Below are 21586 nucleotides of genomic sequence, written 5' to 3' on the forward strand. Positions count from 1 at the left end.
AAAGTAGAAGCAGCTGGCAATTGCGCACCGAATTCGACGCAGGACACCAGGCGAACACTTGGAAAATGTAGTCTCTTATGGTCAATCTTCCAATGATATGCCTACAAATACGTCACAATGCTGCTAAGACCTTGGGCGAACGACAGAAAGTGTAGGCTCATTCCTTGCGCAATCACAGCCATATAAGGAGACAATGGAAAACAGAGCTTCAGAAATTCTGCTAATTCCTGGTTGATGCATCATCTTGGTTTCGCCTGTAGAATGAGTTCTGGGGCACTTACAGACAAAATCTTTGCAGATTCTGAAACTTCAGAGTGTTTTCTTTCCAAAACTGTCAAGAATATGCATAGTCGAGCATCTTTTCGTGACAAAATATCGCGCTTAAAACTGGAACGTTTTTTATCCAAAAATGAAATAGCGCCCCTAGAGCTCTAACAGGTTAAAAGTAACAACAACAACAAAAAAATCCAGGGAGGGTTCTCTTCAGACTGACAAATCTCTTCAGACAGACAAGTCGGATGTGTGACGCACATCCGATTTCCAACTCGTCCCCTCTGTCCCAACTGACGCCAGAACCTCTACAGACATGTAAGACCATAGGAACATTGAGGGAGGTAACTTATCTGTCTAAACAGAATAAGTTTGGGTCAATTCTGTTTCCATTCAGTTCTGGAAGTAAACCCGAATTCTGCATTGTTTTATGTGTTTACATAAGGAAAAGGAAATTAGTGAAAAAGCAAACAAGTGACAGTTAAATGCTCAGGTGCAGAGGCCTTGGGATTGAGATTATGTTGTCTTAAATTGTATGTAAATTGAAATTTTGACAGAATTTAAATGGAATTGACACCAACCCTATTCCATGGTGAACACCTCAATGGTTAAACATGACCTCCAGTAGCTGTTGAGTCACGAAAGTCAGAAATAGCGATAAAGTAATCACTTACCTTTGAAGATCTGGTTGCAGTCACAAGATTCCCAGCTCCACAATAAATGTTTGTCTTGTTCGATAAAGTCAGTTTTTAGATCCCCAAAAATCTGTTTTGTTGGCACATGTCCAGTAATCCACTGGCTCAAAGGCAGTCAAAACATGCAGGCGAATACATCCTAATAGTACCGGTAAAGTTTGTTGAAAAATGTCAAATGATGTTTATAGTTAATCCTCAGGTTGTCAGTTGTCTTAATAATTGATACTATTTCAACCGGACGATAGCGTATTCAATAGAAAGGAAAAACAACGAAGGGTGCACACTCGGTCACACGTTGAAACCAGCACTGCATGCTTCCTCAGTCCACTGACAGAAAGGTCTCGTTCTTCTTCATTTTTCAGAAAACAAGCCTGAAACAATGTCTAAAGACTGTTGACATCTAGTGGAAGCCATGGGAACTGCAATATGGGTCCTAACCCATTAGAAACTCAATAGGCATTCAATTGAAAACTACCCATATAAAAGAAAATCACACTTCCTGGATTGATTTTCCTCAGGTTTTTGCCTGCCGTATCAGTTCTGTTATACTCACAGACATGATTTTAACAGTTTTGGAAACTTTAGAGTGTTTTATATCCACATCTACCAATTATATGCATATCCTAGCTTGTGGGCCTGAGTAACAGGGCACGCTTCTCATCCAGACGTTGAAATACTGCCTCCAAGCCATAAGAAGTTAAACTCCCTGTTCAAAGATTGATTTAAGTCCTGTCAATCACACAGCATTATCTGATTTAGGAACTTGCAGTGTGCCATGCTTTTGTGAAAGACAATTGTCATCTTTAACAGCATTGGTTTGATCCTTTTTGGTAGTGTAAAGCCACATTAGTACTTGTGCAGATTCATTGACAGTGTGAAGAAGGCAAAGATTGCACACATAAATATCATGACCACGACGTGATTTGAACACGCTACCATTGCGCCACGAGGTCTAGTTAAGTTTGCAACTTTGGAGGGGATGCCTAGCTCAGATTTCGATGACTCTATCATTTGGAATGGAGGCCTGGTTCTCTGGGGAAATGTTCCATCTGAAAATGCCCCCTCGTCAGCACGTGCCTCTGCCCGGCAGGTTAGGTGTTTGAAAATAAGCAAATGCAGAGCCAGGATAGCTCAGTCGGTGGAGCATCAGACATTTAATCTGAGGTTCCAGGGTTCAAGTCACTTTTTGGGTGTTGCATTACTGTTCACCTTCCTTCAGTAGGCAGCCTTTCTATATTTGCATTTTCTATGACATGTTCACCTGTGGGCAATACACTCCCAGAGCCAAAACAGCTTAGTCTGAAGATTTTTGATCTGAACCTCCAGGTTTAAACTCCCTGTTCGAAGACTGATTTAAGTCTGTCAATCACAGAGCATCATCTGATTTAGAAATTTGCAGTGTGCCAGGCGTTTGTGAGAGACAATTGTCATCTTTAGCAGCATTGTTTTGGTCGTTTTTGTGCATGCTTGGTACTCTAAAGGCACATTGGTACTTGTGCTGATTCATTGACTTCGCTGTGTAAAGAAGGCAGAGATTGCGCACATAAAAACAATGACCATGACATGATTTGAACACACAACCTTCTGATCTGGAGTAGGACGCGCTACCATTGCGCCACGAGGTCTTGTTTAATTTGCATCTTTGGAGGGGATGCTTAGCTCAGATTTCGATGACTCTATCATTTGGAATGGAGGCCTGGTTCTCTGGGGAAATGTTCCATCTGACAATGCCCACTCGTCAGCACGTGCCTCTGCCCGGCAGGTTAGGTGTATGAAAACAAGCAAATGCAGAGCTAGGATAGCTCAGTCAGTAGAGCCTCAGACTTTAAAAACCTCTTAAAGCTAGGGGATTTTCACTTTTGGATAAATAACTTCCTGCTACTCATGCCAAGAAATAAAATATATGTTATTATTCATAGATTTGGATAGAAAACACTCTGAAGTTTCTAAAACGGTTTGAATCATGTCTGTGAGTATAACAGAACGTATGTAGCAGGCAAAACCCCGAGGACTAACTGTTCAGATTTCTTTTTTCCCCATCTCTCTTCCCTATATTGTCTTTGCCATTGGAAATTTAATAGACATATACTTTCAGTTCCAACATCTTCCACACGATGTCGCCAGTATTTGGAATATGGCTGAGGTTATTTCTTTGTCTTAGCAGGAAGTAGGCCAACTCGGAACGGGGGACTCTTTTGTGAGTTGCACAAGACGTGTAGAGTTTTTTTCTTTTCATTCATAATTTGATCGATTATTAACGTTTAAAAATAGCTAACGTTGTATTACAAAAGTAGTTTGAAATATTTTGGCAAAGTTTATAGGCATCTTTGAAAATATTTTGTAGTGAATTTGCGTTTTTCGAAGCTGTTTTTTATGGATCAAACGGGCTTTATAAATGGAAATGTTCGATATATATGGACGGAGTAATCGTACAAAAGGACCAATTGTGATGTTTATGGGACATATAGGAGTGCCAAAAAAAAAAAGCTTGTCAAAGGTAATGCATATTTTATATTTTATTTCAGCGTTTTGTGTAGAGCCTGCTACGCTAGCTCTTTTGTTTACTACTGGTTCAGATGGGTGCATGCTATCAGAAAATAGCTTCTAATGCTTTCGGCGAAAAGCATTTTAAAATCTGACATGTTGGCTGGATTCACAACGAGTATAGCTTTAATTGAGTATCTTACATGTGTGATTTAATGAAAGTTTGAATTTTATAGCATTTTATTTGAATCTGGCACTCTGCATTTCCCCTGGCAATTGGCCAGTTGAGACGCTAGCGTTTCCCTATCCTCAAGAGGTTTTAAGGAGAAGTTGATCTAAAATTCCATGCATAATACTTGTATATTTTATCAATGTTTATTATGAGTATTTCTGTAAATTGATGTGGCTCTCTGCAAAATCACCGGATATTTTGGAACTACTGAACATAATGTGCCAATGTAAACAGAGATTTTTGGATATAAATATGAACTTTATTGAACAAAACATACATGTGTTGTGTAACATGAAATCCTATGAGTGTCATCTGATGAAGATCATCAAAGGTTAGTGATTAATTTTATCTCTATTTCTGCTTTTTTTTACTCCTCTCTTTGGCTGGAAAAATGGCTGTGTTTTTCTGTGACTAGGTGCTGACCTAACATAATCCTTTGGTGTGCTTTTGCACACTGTGGCTGGATTTACAACAAGTTCATCTTTAAAATGGTGTAAAATACTTGTATGTTTGAGGAATTTTAATTATGGGAATTCTGTTGTTTTGAATTTGGCCCCCTGCAATTTCACTGGCTGTTGGCAAGGTGGGACGCTACCATCCCACATATTCCAGAGAAGTTAATCAGCCTCTTCATATACCACACCTGTCAGGGGATGGATTATCTTGGCAAAGGATAAATGCTCACTAACAGGGATGTAAACACATTTGTGCATAACACATTTTTGAGAAATAAACTTTCTGTGCATATGGAACATTTCAGGGATCTTTTATTTCAGATCATAAAACATTGTTCAGTATTTCTGTTCAGTATAATTGTAGACCCATTTCTTCATTCAGCCTCTTATGGTATGTTAATGTATGTCACGTCTGCTCCTGCTCCTGCCCTCCAGCTTACGACGTCACAAAATTACTAACCACCGGTCCTGGGATTTATCATTACGCACACCTGGCACTAATCATTACACGCACCTGTGAATCATTATGATTCACACCTAGACTCCATTACCTTCATAATTTCCTCCCCTTTATATGTCACTCTCCCAAGTTCACTCACCAGTTTGTATTGTTCTTGTGTATTGGCTTACTGCCTTATGTTAGTGTTGTGTTCTTGGTTTTGTTGTTTTATTAAAACGTTTCACCTGCACCTGCTTCCAACTCACCGCCCATCATTACAATGTAATTCAAATATTAGGTGGTGTGTTAGTGTAATTTAGTTTTAACATTCTGTATACTCCCCTTGTCCTAAGGGTAAAACATGACGCGCCTTCACTAAACCCCTAAAATAAAGCAGATTAATTTAATGTTAAACCCCAAGTTTATTTCATATGAAGAAACAACCTGTCATTCATCACAAACTTTGTGACAATCTTGGTTTTCCCTCTTCACAATGCAGAAAGAGTGCATTTAATCAGTGGACACCACTCATTTTTATCACAACACACCTGTCATTGTTTTCTTTACTAAACTAGAGGTTTATTATTATTATTATTGCTAAAGGTACTGCATAGGTGTAAACATGTTTTTTTTAGCAAGAGATAGCACTTGTATAGCCTAAGAAATTAGCAGAAATGTGCAGAAAGTAGTTTTGAATGCATTTTATTGAAGCGAAACAATAACCGTCTTTTTTGGCAACATAGTGATATATTCATATATTCTGTACATTGAGGAATTCAACTACAAAATACTACACAAGGTGTACTACACAAGGAGTATAAACAATAAATAAGAATAAAATAAGATAATAGATACAAAACAAAATTGTGAAGAACATAAATCAATCAACTCTAATTAGCACACGTAGGACAGTATGCAAGTGTGTGTGCATGGACTTTGCAGATGTATTTCTCACATGTGCAGCACATAGTATTTGTTTTACAGTCCTTCTTTGGGGGGCAGAACTGGCATTACCTCCTCTTGCCTGCCACAGTTGCAGCCTCAGGTGGATCAGGACAAGATTCAGTTCCCTGTACAGCTTTCACAAGCGCTGCAGAGGCTGCTGTGTGGGGGAGGCGCTCCCTTCTTTGAATGTGTGGGGTTACAAGTGCCTTTCCCAGCTGCTCCAGGAACACCCTCCTCTGGTTCCACTTATCAGGCATCCAGGTAGAATTGATCTTGTTCCATATCATGAAGGTATTGTATGAGGACACATCAATGATGTTATGAAAGATGACCAGGAGTCAGCGGGCAGTCATTCTTCGGCAATTGTAAGTTCTAATCACCTTGTCCAGGCTGTCCACGCCTCCATTGTTGTGGTTGTAGTCCAGGATGATGGCTGGCTTCCTGTCCTCACGATCATTGTTTTGTGCAGTGTGCTCAGGTGGACCACATTCTTGTTCCTCTTTGGGAGGTAAGAAACTAGAGTGGTGGTGGGGGTGAGGAAAACTTTGATGAGAAGGCCTCTCCCCCTTGTTGCGAGGAGTGCAGGGGGAGCTCAGGTTTGTTCTTTCTAACTGTGTCAACCATGGTTGAGGAGCTGCTGGCTGAGTTCATAAGAGGTGAAGAAATTGTCACACGTGACACTGTGCCTCCTCAGTCCATCTGTCACATCAAGCACAACCTGAATCATCTGGTTCTTCTCCGGGCCTCCACTGGTCGGCTTCCCTGTGTCATGTCTCTGACTTTCCATTATTTGTGAAGACTGTTATTTTATCAATTTAATGCTCTATATATCTTTAGAGGCTTCTTAGATTGATGACTCATGACATGTAAGTACGGTTTTGTATTTAATTGTAACTTAGAACAACATTCTCTAATGCACCTGGCTTAACCTCTCGGGGATCGTTCGGGACGCTAGCGTCCCACCTCGAAAACAGCCAGTGAAAGTGCAGGGCGCCAAAATCAAAACAACAGAAATCTCATAATTAAAATTCCTCAACCATACAAGCATTTTACAACATTTTAAAGATACACTTCTCGTTAATCCAACCGTAGTGTCCGATTTCAAAAAGGCTTTTCGGCAAAAGCAGAACATATGTTAGGTCAACAACTAGTCACAGAAAGCATTCAGACATTTTCCAACCAAAGAGAGGTGTCACAAAAAGCAGAAATATAGATAAAATGAATCACTAACCTTTGACGAACTTCATCAGATTACACTCCCAGGACTCAATGTTACACAATACATGTATGTTTTGTTCGATCAAGTTCATAATTATATCAATAAACCTCAGTTTACATTGGCGTCATGTTTAGAAATTCCTCCAAAACATCCAGAGAAATTGCAGAGAGCCACATCAAATAACAGAAATGCTCATCATAAACTTTGATGAAAGATACATGTTTTACATGGAATTAAAGATAAACTTGTTCTTAACTTCTTTGGGGTACCCCCCCCCCCCCCCCTTCTTCTCAATTTCCGGCTAAAGACATACCCTAATCTAACTGCCTGTAGCTCAGGCCCGGAAGCAAGGGTATGCATATTCCTGGTATCATTGGTATTTTGTGGAAATGTGAATTGAATGTAGGAGAATATAACACAATAGATCTGGTAGAAGAAAATACAAGGAAATAAATATACGTTTTCTGTTTTTTTATTGTTGCTGCATCATCTTTCAAATGACCAAGAACAGACAAACATACAGATAGGATGCTGGGGGTGATTTTAATGAAGAACATAAGATGGCAACAATAGGTGAGCAAAGTTTTAGACAGATAACTTCAAAAATGAGCGAGCAAGACCACTCTTCGACTGGTCTTCGAATGTATAACCATTACATGTTGCCGTTTACTTCAGCTCATTGGCTATCTTCCAAGCTAGACGTCAAGATAATCAGTGGTCATTGGGCCAAAATACAGTCAATCAACAATAGACCGGTACTACCATTGGTGCGCAATGAGGTCATTGATTGGTGTCTTCAAATCGGTTTGTTTTGGTCAATCGGTCCTGGGAAAAGAACCATCATGTATGGTTGTGTTAGCAACAACCAGAGGATTGCAATGAAACCAACCATGACAGGATAAACGTTTGTTTAGTGTGTGTAATTACCACGAACGCTTCGTCCAAAGTCGAATGAGACGGAAATCCCGACACAAGCTGTTTACAAATGTTATCAAACATAACAAACATTTACTGTGTAGTTAGGACACTTGGCATTGCCACCAGAAGAAGATCTTCAAAGGTAAGCGATGTATTTCATTGTTATTTCTGACTTTCGTGACGCTAATGCTTGGTTGGAAAATGCTAGTAATACTTGTGTGTGTGGGGAGCTGTCCTCAGAAAATCGCATGGTTTGCTTTCGCAATAAAGCCTTTTTGAAATCTGACACAGCGGCTGGATTAGTAAGATGTTCATCTTTTAAATGATGTAAGATACATGTATTTCCAAGAATGTTTACTATAACAAATGGTGTATTTAGAATGTTAGATTTTCGCCTGGTGGGCTGTTAGTGTTGGCCTGGTGGGACGTCACCTACCCTAGAGAGGTTAATGCAACCACTGTGTCAGATTTCAAAAAAGCTTTACGGCAAAAGCACAATATTCAATAATCTGAGAACAGCGTTCAGCCACAAAAGCAAGCCATATAGTTACCCGCCAAATTGTGGAGTCAACAAAAGTCATAAATAGCATTATAAATCTTCACTTACCTTTGCTGATCTTCATCAGAATGCACTCCCAGGTATCCCACTTCCACAAGAAATGTTTGTTTTGTTCGATTACGTCCATATTTATGTCCAAATACAATACTGCCCCCCTGTCACCAAGAAATTAAATCTGGGGTAATTCTCCTGTGTTATCCTGTGTCCTGTGTGAAGTATGCTCTCTCCTCTCTCTTCTCTCTCGCTCGCTTGCCTAGGACCTGAGCCCTAGGACCATGCCTCAGGACTACCTGGCCTGATGACTCCTTGCTGTCCCCAGCCCACCTGGCCATACTGCTGCTCCAGTTTCAACTGTTCTGCCTTCGGCTATGGAACCCTGACCTGTTCACCGGATGTGCTATCTGTCCCAGACCTGCTGTTTTCAACTCTCTTAGAGACAACAGGAGCTTTTTTAAGGGGGTGATAAGTTTTTGAAAAAATGTTCACTTTTTCAAAATTTTACTTTTGGATGTTGACTTGAATGTTACATTTGCAATATGAAAAACCACAGTGGAGCGCACTCGCCATCTGTTGGAATTTTAAAGTGTTACACTTGGCATTTGACATATTGCATTTGCAATCAACTTTGAATGAAACAATGCCGAATTGAGTGGTATTGGACACCGTGTATATGGTTTGTCCAGTGCCAATGACTTCCCATTCCATATTTATGTCCAAATACCTCTGTTTTGTTTGTGTGTTTTAGTTCACAATTCCAAAGACACAATACGCGAGCGCAAAATCCAGACAAAGTCAAGAGTTCTATTACAGTTTGTAGAAACATGTCAAACGATGTTTACAATAAATCCTTAGGGTCTTTTTATAATAAATCTTCAATAATATTCCAACCGGACAATAGGGTATTCATTACAGAGGAAAAAGAAGGCACGGCGCGCCCGCGTGACCGCGCAGTAAACAACTGATTGGCCACAGCCTGGTCCACTTGTTGAAACAGCTCTTATTCGACCCTCTTCCACAATAGAAGCCTCAAACAACTTTCTAAAGACTGTTGACATCTGCTGGAAGCCTTGGGAAGTGCAATCTGGCCCCATAGACACAGCATATGGAATAGGCAATCACTTACATGAAACTACAAACCTCAGATTTCCCACTTCCTGGTTGGATTTGTCTCAGGTTTTCACCAGCCATATGAGTTATGTTATACTCACATACATCATTCAAACAGGTTTAGAAACTTCATAGTGTTTTCTACCCAATACTACTAATAATATGCATATATTAGCATCTGGGACAGAGTAGGAGACAGTTTACTCTGGGCACCTTATTCATCCATGCTACTCAATACCCCTGTCATCAAGAAGTTAAGCTACCTGAAGCTTTCTTAAATCATGGTTATATAGGCAGACATAGGAAATGGCTACAGATAGCGGAAAGCAAACCCCTATCTTGAGTCAATATTGCCATCTATTGGAAAACATAAATATACCAGGTTACAACAATATGTAATTATTATTGCGTGATTAAACTAATCATGTCAAATTTAATTAACTAGGAAGTCGGGGGGCAACACGGGAAAATGTTTATAGAGTCTATTTCCCGAATCGACTCGAAAGAAATGTTCCTGTCTTATCGAATACAGTCTTCTATTAATGAACTATTACCTCATCAGCTCTTTTTCTAAACGTCGTAAAATTCTTGGCTATCTGCACAAACCCAGACTTTACTATGAATCATCCATACACCAATTGCTCAATTATTTATTTGCTAACTAATTAAACAATTACAGAATATACAATACATAATAATGGGATTGTGATGCTGCTGCTCCCTCAACTCTATGTTTATTCAAATAACAATCTGACTCTGTGTTAAAGCTTCCACTTTCTTATAAAAAAAATACCATCCCTAGTGGACTTAACAAAAACAGTGTGGTTTTAACACGATAGATTCAGAGAGAAGAGAAAGGGGTTTTGGAAGGAAGACTAAGGAACATGGCTCTATCGGACCTGGGAAGCTATTCTCACATAAATATATATGCCACTAACGAGCGCTCATTTGGAAAAGTAATGGATTGTATTTGCGTGAAGCTGGCTTCAATAGTTGAGCTGGGGATGTGAGGCTCTGGTTTGCCCAGTCAAAGTCCCCATCGTCCGTTGTTCCAGGTTGTTATGTGAGAGGTTCACGTGGTCTGAAAGGTTCATCTCACTCTGGAGATTCGTCCACGTCAGTCAGTGTTCTCGTACTAGATCTACACATTTGTTCAGCTGCAGTCTGATATATGCTCTTTTAGTATGCACTTCTTCTTTGGGTGATCAATAGATCAGAGTTCAAATCATTTCATGTGTGGAGCAAGCTCTCTCATTTCTTGACCTAAAGCCCTTTTCAACGTGAAGGACCATTCCATCCCTTTATTTGGAACTGAGGTGACTTTTCGTCATCGGGGCTTTCATAGAAATGTAGAAAAGGGGTTGGTTCATCATTTCCAACCAATGTCTATTCACTTGGGCATGGCCGCATCAATTTACTTATGAAAACAATTCTCTCATTTAGAAGACTAAATATCACATTACATCATTTTTCTTGTAGTTTCATCGTTAATCATTCATTTTATACAATAATTAGATGCAAGCCTCATAACTGAGGAACCTGTATAAACAGAGTTAGGGTAATGTGGCTGTATTGTCTTTCATGAGGTCTGTGGTGGTTTATTTCTTATTATCAAATTAGGAGAGACAAACTTATCACACAAGTCAGAGTTATACTTAAACTACATCTTTAACTCATGTTCTCTGGAATGTCTCTTTAGGTTTTATCACCCAAAGACATCCTCTGTCAGTGTTATCTCATAGAGGCCCATCCTCAGTAGAACACACACACAATAGTTAACAGAATGCTCTATGTTGTCGAATAAAACAACCATTATAATGAATACAAGCATTATAACATAATCTTGCAATTTCCCTGTCATGTCACAAACAATAAATAAAACGGACCAGGTCGTAGCGGGCTTCTCCACCGACTGTTTCCACATTCTCCAGAATAGGAATATTGTTCAATTCTCAAATTCTGGGATGTAGTAGAATTTGGCGGAAGAGTTCCTTTGTTCTACTGTCTCTCTCTCCCATACTGCATAGTCAGGGAGACGAGTCTCCGCAAGGAATTTACGACGTGGTTGTAAAGTTGTAAAACTGCCCCCCCCTCTCACCTCCTAACAGGAAGGGGGGAAGTTGTTCACATCTCTTCTAGCCAATTCACTGAAAGGGCTAGCGTCATGACACCTGTGTAGACTTGCATCTTCCAAGCGTAGCTGGATTGTGCGTCACAGGCCACCCATATCTTGATGCCATACTTTGCTGGCTTGCTGGGCATATACTGCCGGAAAGGGCAGTAACCTTTTGACAAAAGAGATTACTATCAGTAATTAGCATTAGTGTCACATAAAACTATCACATATATCAATGATATTACAGCAATACATCATAAGAAGAACAGTGAAAATCACCTCTGAATGGAACCAGTTGCTCATCCACTGTACCTTCATTCACTGTTAGTTATTGACATTTTGTGCTGCCATCCTGCCCTGGTTGTCATATGGTGACAAGAACCATGTCATTTTTCTGTTCTTTGACAAAAATGTCTGTCTTTCATCTTGGGGGCTTTCTTCCCCATCTTCTTCTTCAGATACCTTCTCTTCTAAATGTTTGTTCTCTTGTTCGTCCTGGACATTTGAAAAGATCAGATCTACGACCTGTTGGGCACTGAAACGTGCACTCATGGCTTCAGCAAAGAGAGAAATGGGGGGCTGTCATCTGCAGCACCTTTATAGCCCCCGACTGCATTTCAAATTAGTATACAATGCTTTCAAGAAATGTTAATTTTGTCTGAAATGTTGTTTATTTTGTCTGAAATGTTGTTTATTTTGTCAGTGAACTTGAGTCATGTGTGGGGTCGTGGAGGGGAGATGCTGTACATGCACAATACAGTTTTAGTTTTGTCTGAGTTCAATCAGTAGCACACAATCTCAATTCCTCATTGTGTGTTTGTGTCTTCGTGGTTTTTGTGGTTTGTAAATTATTTTATAACTGTCGTGTTAAAAATGACCATAAGACAATCTTTGTACCCTGGTGATGTACAGCTTTCATGGAAATATGAACAATGGCGATGTTTCACCTTTTCTAATGTTGGGGGTCACTCTAGGAAAAATAGAATTTAGGGGGTTTTCTCTGCTGTTAAACATAGTGGCGGGTCATTTTAGACCATGAAAACAACACAAGGGTTAACACCTAATCTGAGTTCCATAATCTGTGTGTTTGATTGACTGTGTTCCAGAAGGAGTTTTCATCCAACTGTGTCTATAATATCACACATTAGGAATACAAGTATTTGTAGAAGGCTTTGGATCTGTAAACAAATATAAACTTTGAGCAATAATGGTAATAGTCGGTTGGTTGTTTTTTTACAAGTCAGTCGTTTTATTAGTCAATGGCTTCCACATGTATTATTCTAACTGTACAACATACATTTACATTTAGTATACTGTATATATGCTATAATAATCCAGAATCCTCAACATTAGCACTTCAGTGTTAGTGTCAGCCAATGTTAATGTTTGAGTATGGAATGAAGACAACATATTTTTTTCAAACGAGGATTTGTGCAAAACTGCAAATATTTGTCTCTTTCAGGCTTGTTGTTTTAGATTAACATTGATGGAGGGGATTTTGAAAGTTGTACAATCGTGTGTGTGGATGAGGATATGCAACAGAATGCACATTGTCAGTTGCATTTGGTCTGTATAGAGTGTAAGAAAAGTGGCCAAGTTCACTATTATTTCTTCATTAATTAATGAGAAAATGTATTAGTTAATTAAGTCATTATCCCAGATTAAATAAAAAGAATAACACGAGAAGGACAGAGGGGGAGCAACAATCTAAAACAATTTATTCATACAACAAATGACCTATCCAGCAAATTTAGGGAACACATCAAAACAGACCATTCACACAAGAGGTTGTTAGGAAGTGAATTTCCAACAAGACCCTCTGCCATTGGACATACATCTCCAGGGATCTTTCACAGCTTGGGTGGTGGTGAGAATGAGAGAAGGACCCAGACAGGCTCAATCAAAACACTCAAAGGAGACTTTGAAAGATCTCAGATACTCATTTTAAACCCAGGTCTGCTGCATGGTGAAGACTCAAAACTCTTGGACTGTTCGGAGCGAATCCTAACTTCCACATAAGCCAAGTCTATATAACAAAAATAATTACTTAAGTGGAAGTTAATAAGTTTCACCCCTGATCAGTGAACTGAAATATTACATTTTATTTGATTTACATGACAGAGAAGCATTTCTCCTCTGCCTTGGTTTTCATAGTTAAGGCCTTCTCATTGAGCTGGTCCATGTCCATGTTCTGGAGGTTTTGAATGCCACCCAAGATGGAGTCTTTGTCTTCTTCCTCCGTGGCATCCTCGTCCACCATCTTGAGCAGCTCCTTGGGTAAGTCCACATCGTCTCCGGCCATTGCGAGCATGTTATCGTCCTGCTCGTTCTAGAAAGAGTACAGACAAATTCATATAGTCGATTATTTTATAAATTATAATATTATTATGAGTCAGGATATTAGCAAGTAAGACACAGAGATCATGTTCTCGTCCTGCTTGTGTAACGGATGTCACGCTGCTTGCTTAGAAAGTACCGCTTTCTCCTTATTTGGGTCTCACCGAGGCTTGAACCCAGGACCTCTGCCTTATTAGCACTCGTTACCACCCTCCCAAAGGGACTCACTTGACAGAAAAGGCTAGCTATTCAGTGGCACAAGTGGGGACAATTCAGGCTGAGAAGTAAGTTTCACAGATCCTCATGTGCTACACTCGCTCTGTGGAGGAAGAAACAAATATAAAGCTTAAAATAGATGCTTGCTAAGTGTTAGATTAGCTAGTGAGACATCCTACTAGCTACATTCCTCTGTATAGTCCAGGGCCCGGTTTACCAAAAGCATCTTAAGGCTGTGTTCATTGTTAGAACCTTCGGAGCATCGTTACATCTCTGAGCTGTTTCCCAAAACCATCGTTATTAACGTTGCACCTGAAAATGCTCGTAATCTAACTCCTGCCTCAGACCACTCGTAGAACAGCTAAGTGCATCATTAGATGCTTTTTTGCTCTCCCAACATCACTTTATACACAGAAGATCTCCACTAAACATTAAATCATTATTACCTGTCTCTCCATGACCACCGATAACTTCACAACGAAGTTGACTATAAATACGAAGTTGCCAGTGTATTTTCTTATTTTTTTATTGAATGTTTAAAACATACAATATACTTGCAGTGAAGGCGCTCAACAACTACATCACATTAGTCATCTAACAGACTCCCCTCCAGAGCGACACACAGAAGCAACCAGGGTCAATGCCCTGCTCAAGGGCACGTCGACAGATCTCAAAAACGGGGACCCGAACCAGTGAACCATCAGCCACCGGCCCAAGCTCCCAACCGACAACCCTCCAAGATCACCCCCACAGTTCCCCCAAGAGCTGCCCCTCAACCATCCGAGACCACCCCACAGCCCCCCCCCAAGAAAAAATATTTAATTCCGTCCCCCCCAACACACCAACAAACAACAAAATGAACAAAAGACAGAAAGACAAAGGCAAAGGAAAACAGTAAACAACAGTGCAGAAAACAAACAAAGACATCAAGGACAACAAAAATCATAACAGCAAGGCCAACTGAATATGTTTGAGTGCATGTATAGCACTATTTACCTGTGTGTGTGTCTGTGTATGTGCACACGTGTGCATTTGAATGAGAGTGTGTGTATATGCATGTGTACAAACACCTGCACGGCATCAGCCTCAGGCAAAAGGAGGTTTCTGGGGGCAATAAAATAGCATCAAGGTATAATGTACAGACAAAGGAATGGTAGGATGTGAATACAGTGGAGGTAAACCTAGGTACTGAGTGATGAAGAGAGAGATATTGTCTCCAGAAACATAATTGAAACCAGGAGATGTCATTGCATGTGTGGGTGGTGGAACTAATAGGTTGGATAAGGTATACTGAGCAGGACTAGAGGCTCTACAGTGAAATAAGCCAATAAACACTAACCAGAACAGCAATGGACAAGGCATATTGACATTAAGGAAAGGCATGCTTAGTCGAGTGATCAAAAGGGTCCAGTGAGTAGAGAGGTTGGTTGGGGGTCACGGCGATTTAGACAGCTAGCCAGGCCATCGGTAGCAAGCTAGCATAGGATGGAGGTCTGTTATTAGCCACCTCTTGCAGTAGAGTAGATTAGTGGGGTTCCGTGTGGTAGAAGGGATTAATCCAAATCACACACAAAAAAACAACAACAATAGATATGGTTATAGAGGCCCAAGAAGAAAAATAATAATAACAATAAAAAATAATAAAAAATTGTCCAATTGTCTATTCAGATAAGAGCCGATAAGACAGCTAACGGTTAGCGGGCCGCAGATTTGGGCCGGATAACTCCTTCGGGTAGATAACGTCGGCAGTCCAGTTGTGAAGGCCCGGTGGGGCCCGTGTAGGCAGTAAAACGGGTCCGGAAAGGTGATTGTAGCCCAGGAGTGATTGATGGAACTCTTCAGCTGGCTACCTCCGGAAAAATGTATGTTTGCTCCCGAATCGACGAAAGCCGATAGTCATACGGATAGCAGCTAGCTAGCTGTGAGATCCAGGTATGAATGTCCAGAGTTAGCGGTTGAAATCCAGGGACATGGAGAGAAAAATTGGTCCGGTATGTTCCGTTCCGAGCCGTGCTGCGCCGTACAAAACTCGCGAGTGGTTAGCTGAATACTGAATACTAACGATTAGCCAGTAAAGAAGCTAACTAGCTTCTGATTAGCTTCTGATTAGCTTCTGGATTAGCTTCTGGCTAGCTCCTGGCTAGCTTCTGGCTAGTTTCTGGATTACAGATTTGAGGTGAATAATACTTTTTTTATAAATATAAATTGGTGAGGCGGGTTGCAGGAGAGTGTTTTGAAGATGAGTTTATGGAAAATAAAAAAATACATATCAAAAGGTATGTGAAAAAAGTTGTAAATATATATATATATATATGGGACACAATACAAGGACAAAAGACGTCTGAACTGCTATGCCATCTTGGAATGAAGGCTATGGCCTTCCGGAGGACATCGTCTCTCACCATGGCTCACAATCACTGGTATGGAGAAGCTGAGGGCCACGGCCTGCCTCATATCCGGGTACCGCACTCATTCCAACGAGCAGCTGGAGAGGACCAACCAGGAGCTGGGGAGGTTCCTTAGGAGTCACTGCTAGGACCGTCAAGGGGAGTTTGCCCGGTTCCTTCCCTGGGCGGAGTTAGCCCAGAACTCACTTCGCCACTCCTCCACCGGGGTGTCTCCCTTCCAGTGCGTCCTGGAATACTAGCCGGCCCTGGCCCCATGGACCCGGAGCCAGACCGAAGCCCCTGCGGTGGACGAGTTGTTCCGGTACAAAGAACGCTGCCCAGGTGAGGCTCCAACGTGCGGTCCACTTCCAGAAGGAGCTGGCAGACCACCACCGCAGTGAGGTTCCCGTGTTCCATCCTGGTGATCGTGTCTGTCTTTCCACCAAGAACCTCTCTCTCCACCCGTTCACGTTCAGTATCCGTCTTCTGTTTTGTTAATCTGCCTCTTCTTATCATTAAATGTATATTCTGCACATACTTCCGGACTCCCAGCATATACGTTATATCAGGCAGGGAAGAAGAGGAATTTGTAAGCTTCAGTGCATTTACTGTTTTCCAAAATTTAGAAGGATCCCCAGCAGAGTCAGATATAGAGCTTGAAAAGGAGCTTGATTTAGCTTTCTGAATTGAGATAGTACATATGTTTCTCAATTGTCTGAAAGATTGCCAGTCCACTACAGAGTCAGTTTTCCTTGCGTTGGCCCAGGCCTGATTTCTCATCTGAATGAGGTCAGATAACTCTGAAGTTAACAAAGGGTCTGATCTATCTTTGACTCTGAATGGTTTAAAAGCGGTGTGTTTATTTGCCATAGGAATAATATGGAGGATACTTTTTCTATAGCCAACTAAGGGTCAGGAATACAGGAGACAGTGGCTAAATCAGAGTAGAACATGTCATGTAATGTTTACATCTGTTGCCATTTGTGACCAGTGGCGTGTATTCATGGATGCCAAAGGAAGCCAAGCCTGTTGGGGGAGGTTTATGACCCCCCAAAATATCTTTCCCCTTTTCTCTCTCTACTTCATAGAGTTGACTTTTGCAAAGCCTTTGTAACATAGAGTCTGGTAACATCAAAAGGTGGGAAACGGAACCATATTTCGGTAATCCAACCAGTTGAGAATATGCGTTGGTGCTTAATATGATCTCAGATCAATTGTTGTCTGAGACATTACTACTAATGACAGGATGACAAACTGTATCTTGGAAAGTCGACACATTCTAGTTATCAGATTCACATGGAATTGTTGTGCAATTTAAATGTTTAAATATGAAACTATTTGTGAAAAGATTAAATGTAATTTTAGCTTCTTAAATGAGAGAACGGTTTGTCATAGAGAAACTCTGCTCACTCAGAGGCCCCGTCCAAGTGAACAGACATTGGTTGTAAACTATGAAACATTCCCTTCTCTTCACCCCCGATATAAGCCCGTTGACGAAAGTCCAACTTTGTGTTCCGAGGACGTGAGGACGACGGTCCTACGTTAAAATGGCTCAGATAATAACGAAATTAGCATTGTGTTCAATGAGAAGGTGACGATCGACACGTCGAAAGGATGAATTTCAACTATACCAGCCAGAATATAGCACAAGCTTAAAAGTATGGCAAATTTGAATGAACTTTGAACTCTTATTCACTCCAGAAGTGATACCTCCTAGCCTTTGAATTAGCAGCAGCCGCTGTAAACGTGGGCTAGGAAAGGACGGACAACGTATCCAGTCTAACACACAACGATACTACAACGTAACCAGTTTACCACCAGAGACATTCTTCAGAGGACAAGAGATCCCAGCTGGGCAACCCCGCCTTGCATCTACAACCAACCTATTGAAAAGCAGCTCAGAGTAAATATTCCTTGCATTGTCCTTTTCCAAATGGGCGGTTATTTAGAATGCATAGGATTCTGTATTTACAATAGCCTTTGTTCTTCAGTCTTTCCGCTCTTTCATTCAAAATCTAACCCCCTTACTATGTGTAACCAGCCGTCATATCTGTTCCATCCACTAGGGAAGTTTTCCTTTATGACATCATTTGTAATCAATTAAAGATCCATTCTGTGTAGATGTAATTCTGTGTAATTTTTAGGTATTTAAGTTAATAAATAATTAAACCAAATGTTGTATTGCTGATTCAACTTGTTAGCCAGGGTATGTGAAGATAACCAAGAATTTACAACGTTCAGATGAGACTGAATAAGGTGACTGCTATTGAGGCAAAAGATTATCAGGTATTTAAGAGTTTATTCGGAAGATAACAGCTCTATAAACATTATTTCGTGGTGCCCCGACTTTCTAGTTAATTACATTTACTTGATTAGCTTAATCAGATAATATTAATTACGGATAAATTGTTTTATAGAACAGCATGTCATGTCACATAATCCGGCATAGCCAAAAACACAACACCAGGCTTCCCCAAAAAATATACTAGGAAAAATAAAATAATGTGTCTTTCGTCTCTCTGTAATTTTCATTAAATTGTTGCATATTGTTGTGTTGTTGTCCTCAGGTGGCTAGCTAGCTAGCTAAAAGGGCCCCTTTCCTAAATTTGCCATGGATGGAGATAGGGATTTGGACTTGTGGTTATACTTAAAGGCCTTTTTTCACTTTTACATCATAATATAAACAATGTGTTGCTCTCTGGGCTCAATAGGGGGGTAAATTCCATCAAATTCAGAAGGTAAACAGAGCAATTCAATAGGTAGCTGACATGTCTGTGCTAAGACTGCGAGAAAAAGACATGACGTGAGCCACCCTTCCAACACCAGTTATAGAAGGTAATGATGACAAGTATCTCGTACGTTGGTTACAGTGTAGAGGGTTTTTAGCGTCAAAAAGCGAGTCTAAGAAATGTTTAGTGACAAGGTTAGCTAGTTAATTATACTGGTACCATAGCTAGCTGAAGTTATCTAACTGATTTCACTATTGACAGCTTACTAGCTAACTTTACCAATGAACGGTTGTCTTCTCACTCAACCTACCAGTTGTCCAACACAAATTTGCAAATTGAACATTATGTAATTCTGTCTTATACACAGGTACAATGTTATAAACTTTCAGAACAAACACAAATAGCCTCGCTAAGTGTTCTGTTTGTGGTATTTCAGAGTGAGGGATCTTCATAAGTGGCCTGTCCCTCTGCATTATTGATCCAGATAAGGAGACAAGCTACCCCAATGCCAAGGACAGCATTACAGACTACAAAGGGAAGCACAGCCGAGAGCTGCCCGGTGACACAAGCCTACCAGACGAGCTAAACAACTTCTATGCTTGCTTCGAGGTAAGTAACACTGAAACATGCATGAGAGCACCAGCTGTTCTGCAAGACTGTGTGATCACGCTCGCCGCAGCCTATGTGAGAAAGACCTTTTAAACAGGTCAACATTCGCAGGGCCAGACGGATTACCAGGACTTGTACTGCGAGCATGCTCTGACCAACTGGCAAGAGTCTTCACTGACATTTTCAACCTCTCCCTGTCCGAGTCTGTAATACCAACATGTTTCAAGCAGACCACCATAGTCCCTGTGCCCAAGAACACAAAGGTAACCTGCCTAAATGACTACCGCCCCATGGCACTCACATCTGTAGCCATGTAGTGCTTTGAAAGGCTGGTAATGGCTCACATCAACACCATCATCCCAGAAACACTAGACCCACTCCAATTTGCATACCGCCAAAACAGATCCACAGATGATACAATCTTTATTGCACTCCACACTGCCGTTTCCCACCTGGACAAAAGGAACACCTATGTGAGAATGCTATTCATTGACTACAGCTCAGCATTCAACACCATAGTGCCCTCAGAGCTCATCAACAAGCTAAGGACCCTGGGACTAAACACCTTCCTCTGCAACTGGATCCTGGACTTCTTGATGGGCCGCCCCCAGGTGGTAAGGGTTGGTAACAACACATCCGCCAAGCTGATCCTCAACACAGGGGTCCCTCAGGGGTGCGTGCTCAGTCCCTTCCTGTACTCCCTGTTCACTCATGACAGCATGGCCAGACACGACTCCAACACCATCATTAAATTGATCACCGGTAACGACGAGACAGCCTATAGGGAGGAGGCTAGAGACCTGGCTGTGTGGTGCCAGGACAACAACCTCTCTCTCAACGCGATCAAGACAAAGGAGATGATTGTGGACTACAGAAAAAAGAGGAGCGAGCACGCCCCCATTCTCATCGACAGGGCTGCAGTGGAGCAGGTTGAGCAGGTAGAGAGCTTCAAGTTCCTTGGAGTTCACATCACCAATAAACTAACATGGTCCAAGCACACCAAGACAGTTGTGAAGAGGGCACAACACAACCTATTCCCCCCCAGGAGACTGGAGAGATTTGGCATGGGTCCTCAGATCCTCAAAAGGTTCTACAGCTGCACCCTCGAGAGCATTCTGACTGGTTGCATCACTGCCTGGTATGGCAACTGCTTGGCCTCCGACCGAAAGTCACTACAGAGGGCAATGTGAACGGCCCAGTAAATCACTGGGGCCAAGCTTCCCGCCATCCAGGACCTCTATACCAGGCGGTGTCAGAGGAAGGCCCTAAACATTTCAAAGACTCCAGCCACCCTAGTCATAGACTGTTCTCTGCTACTGCCCGGCAAGCGTTATTGGAGCACCAAGTCTAGGTCCAAAAGGCTTCTAAACAGATTCTACCCCCAAGCCATAAGACTCCTGAACTTCTAGTCAAATGGCTACCCAGACTATTTGCACTGTCCCCCCCCCCAAACCCCTTCTTTATACCACTGCTATTCTCTGTTGTCATCTATGCATAGTCATTTAATAACTCCACCTACATGTACAATCTACCTCAACTAACCGGTACCCCCACACATTGACTCGGTACCCACCCATATATTGTCTCGCTATTGTTATTTTACTGCTGCTCTCTTATTCTTAACCATATTTTTTTTAAACTGCCTTGTTAGTTAGGGGCTTGTAAGTAAGCATTTCACTGTCAGGTCACCTGTTGTATTTGGCGCAATGTGACTAACATAATTTGATTTGATAATCTCATCCTTGCCCCAACATGGGGTGAAACCTGATACCTGCACATCAACACACCCAAACTCATGAAAGTCACATTTGCTAGAATGCTTTTTTGAGGTGCAATACATGGCATGACTTCATGAATGTGTAGCAAAAC

General features: G+C 41.2%; 2 long non-coding RNA genes across 4 annotated transcripts in view; one reads left to right on the top strand and one right to left on the bottom strand.

The window, feature by feature from the left end:
- Positions 1-177: 177 nt before the first annotated feature.
- On the top strand, positions 178-12653 carry LOC149983496 (uncharacterized). Of its 2 annotated transcripts, none has more exons than XR_016496116.1 (2): positions 178-588; positions 8474-12653. It is a non-coding gene; the product is annotated as an uncharacterized LOC149983496 (long non-coding RNA). The 2 variants fall into 2 exon arrangements; XR_016496117.1 differs by lacking the exon at positions 178-588 and adding an exon at positions 598-3462.
- Positions 12654-13136: 483 nt separating this feature from the next.
- LOC149983497 (uncharacterized) overlaps positions 13137-21586 on the bottom strand; it is a 105716-nt gene continuing 97266 nt past the window's right edge. Inside the window, exons 1-2 of one of the 2 annotated variants that reach the window (XR_016496113.1) lie at positions 15332-15628; positions 13137-13768 (exon numbers count right to left, since the gene is read on the bottom strand). This is a non-coding gene — a long non-coding RNA (uncharacterized LOC149983497). Of the gene's footprint in view, positions 13769-15331; positions 15629-21586 lie in introns of those variants that run through there. The other variant, XR_016496114.1, reaches the window with a different exon arrangement.

Source organism: Oncorhynchus mykiss, chromosome 5 (assembly GCF_057628025.1).
Source record: "Oncorhynchus mykiss isolate SJ-2025 chromosome 5, ASM5762802v1, whole genome shotgun sequence".
In the NCBI taxonomy this organism is placed as follows: Eukaryota; Metazoa; Chordata; class Actinopteri; order Salmoniformes; family Salmonidae; genus Oncorhynchus; species Oncorhynchus mykiss.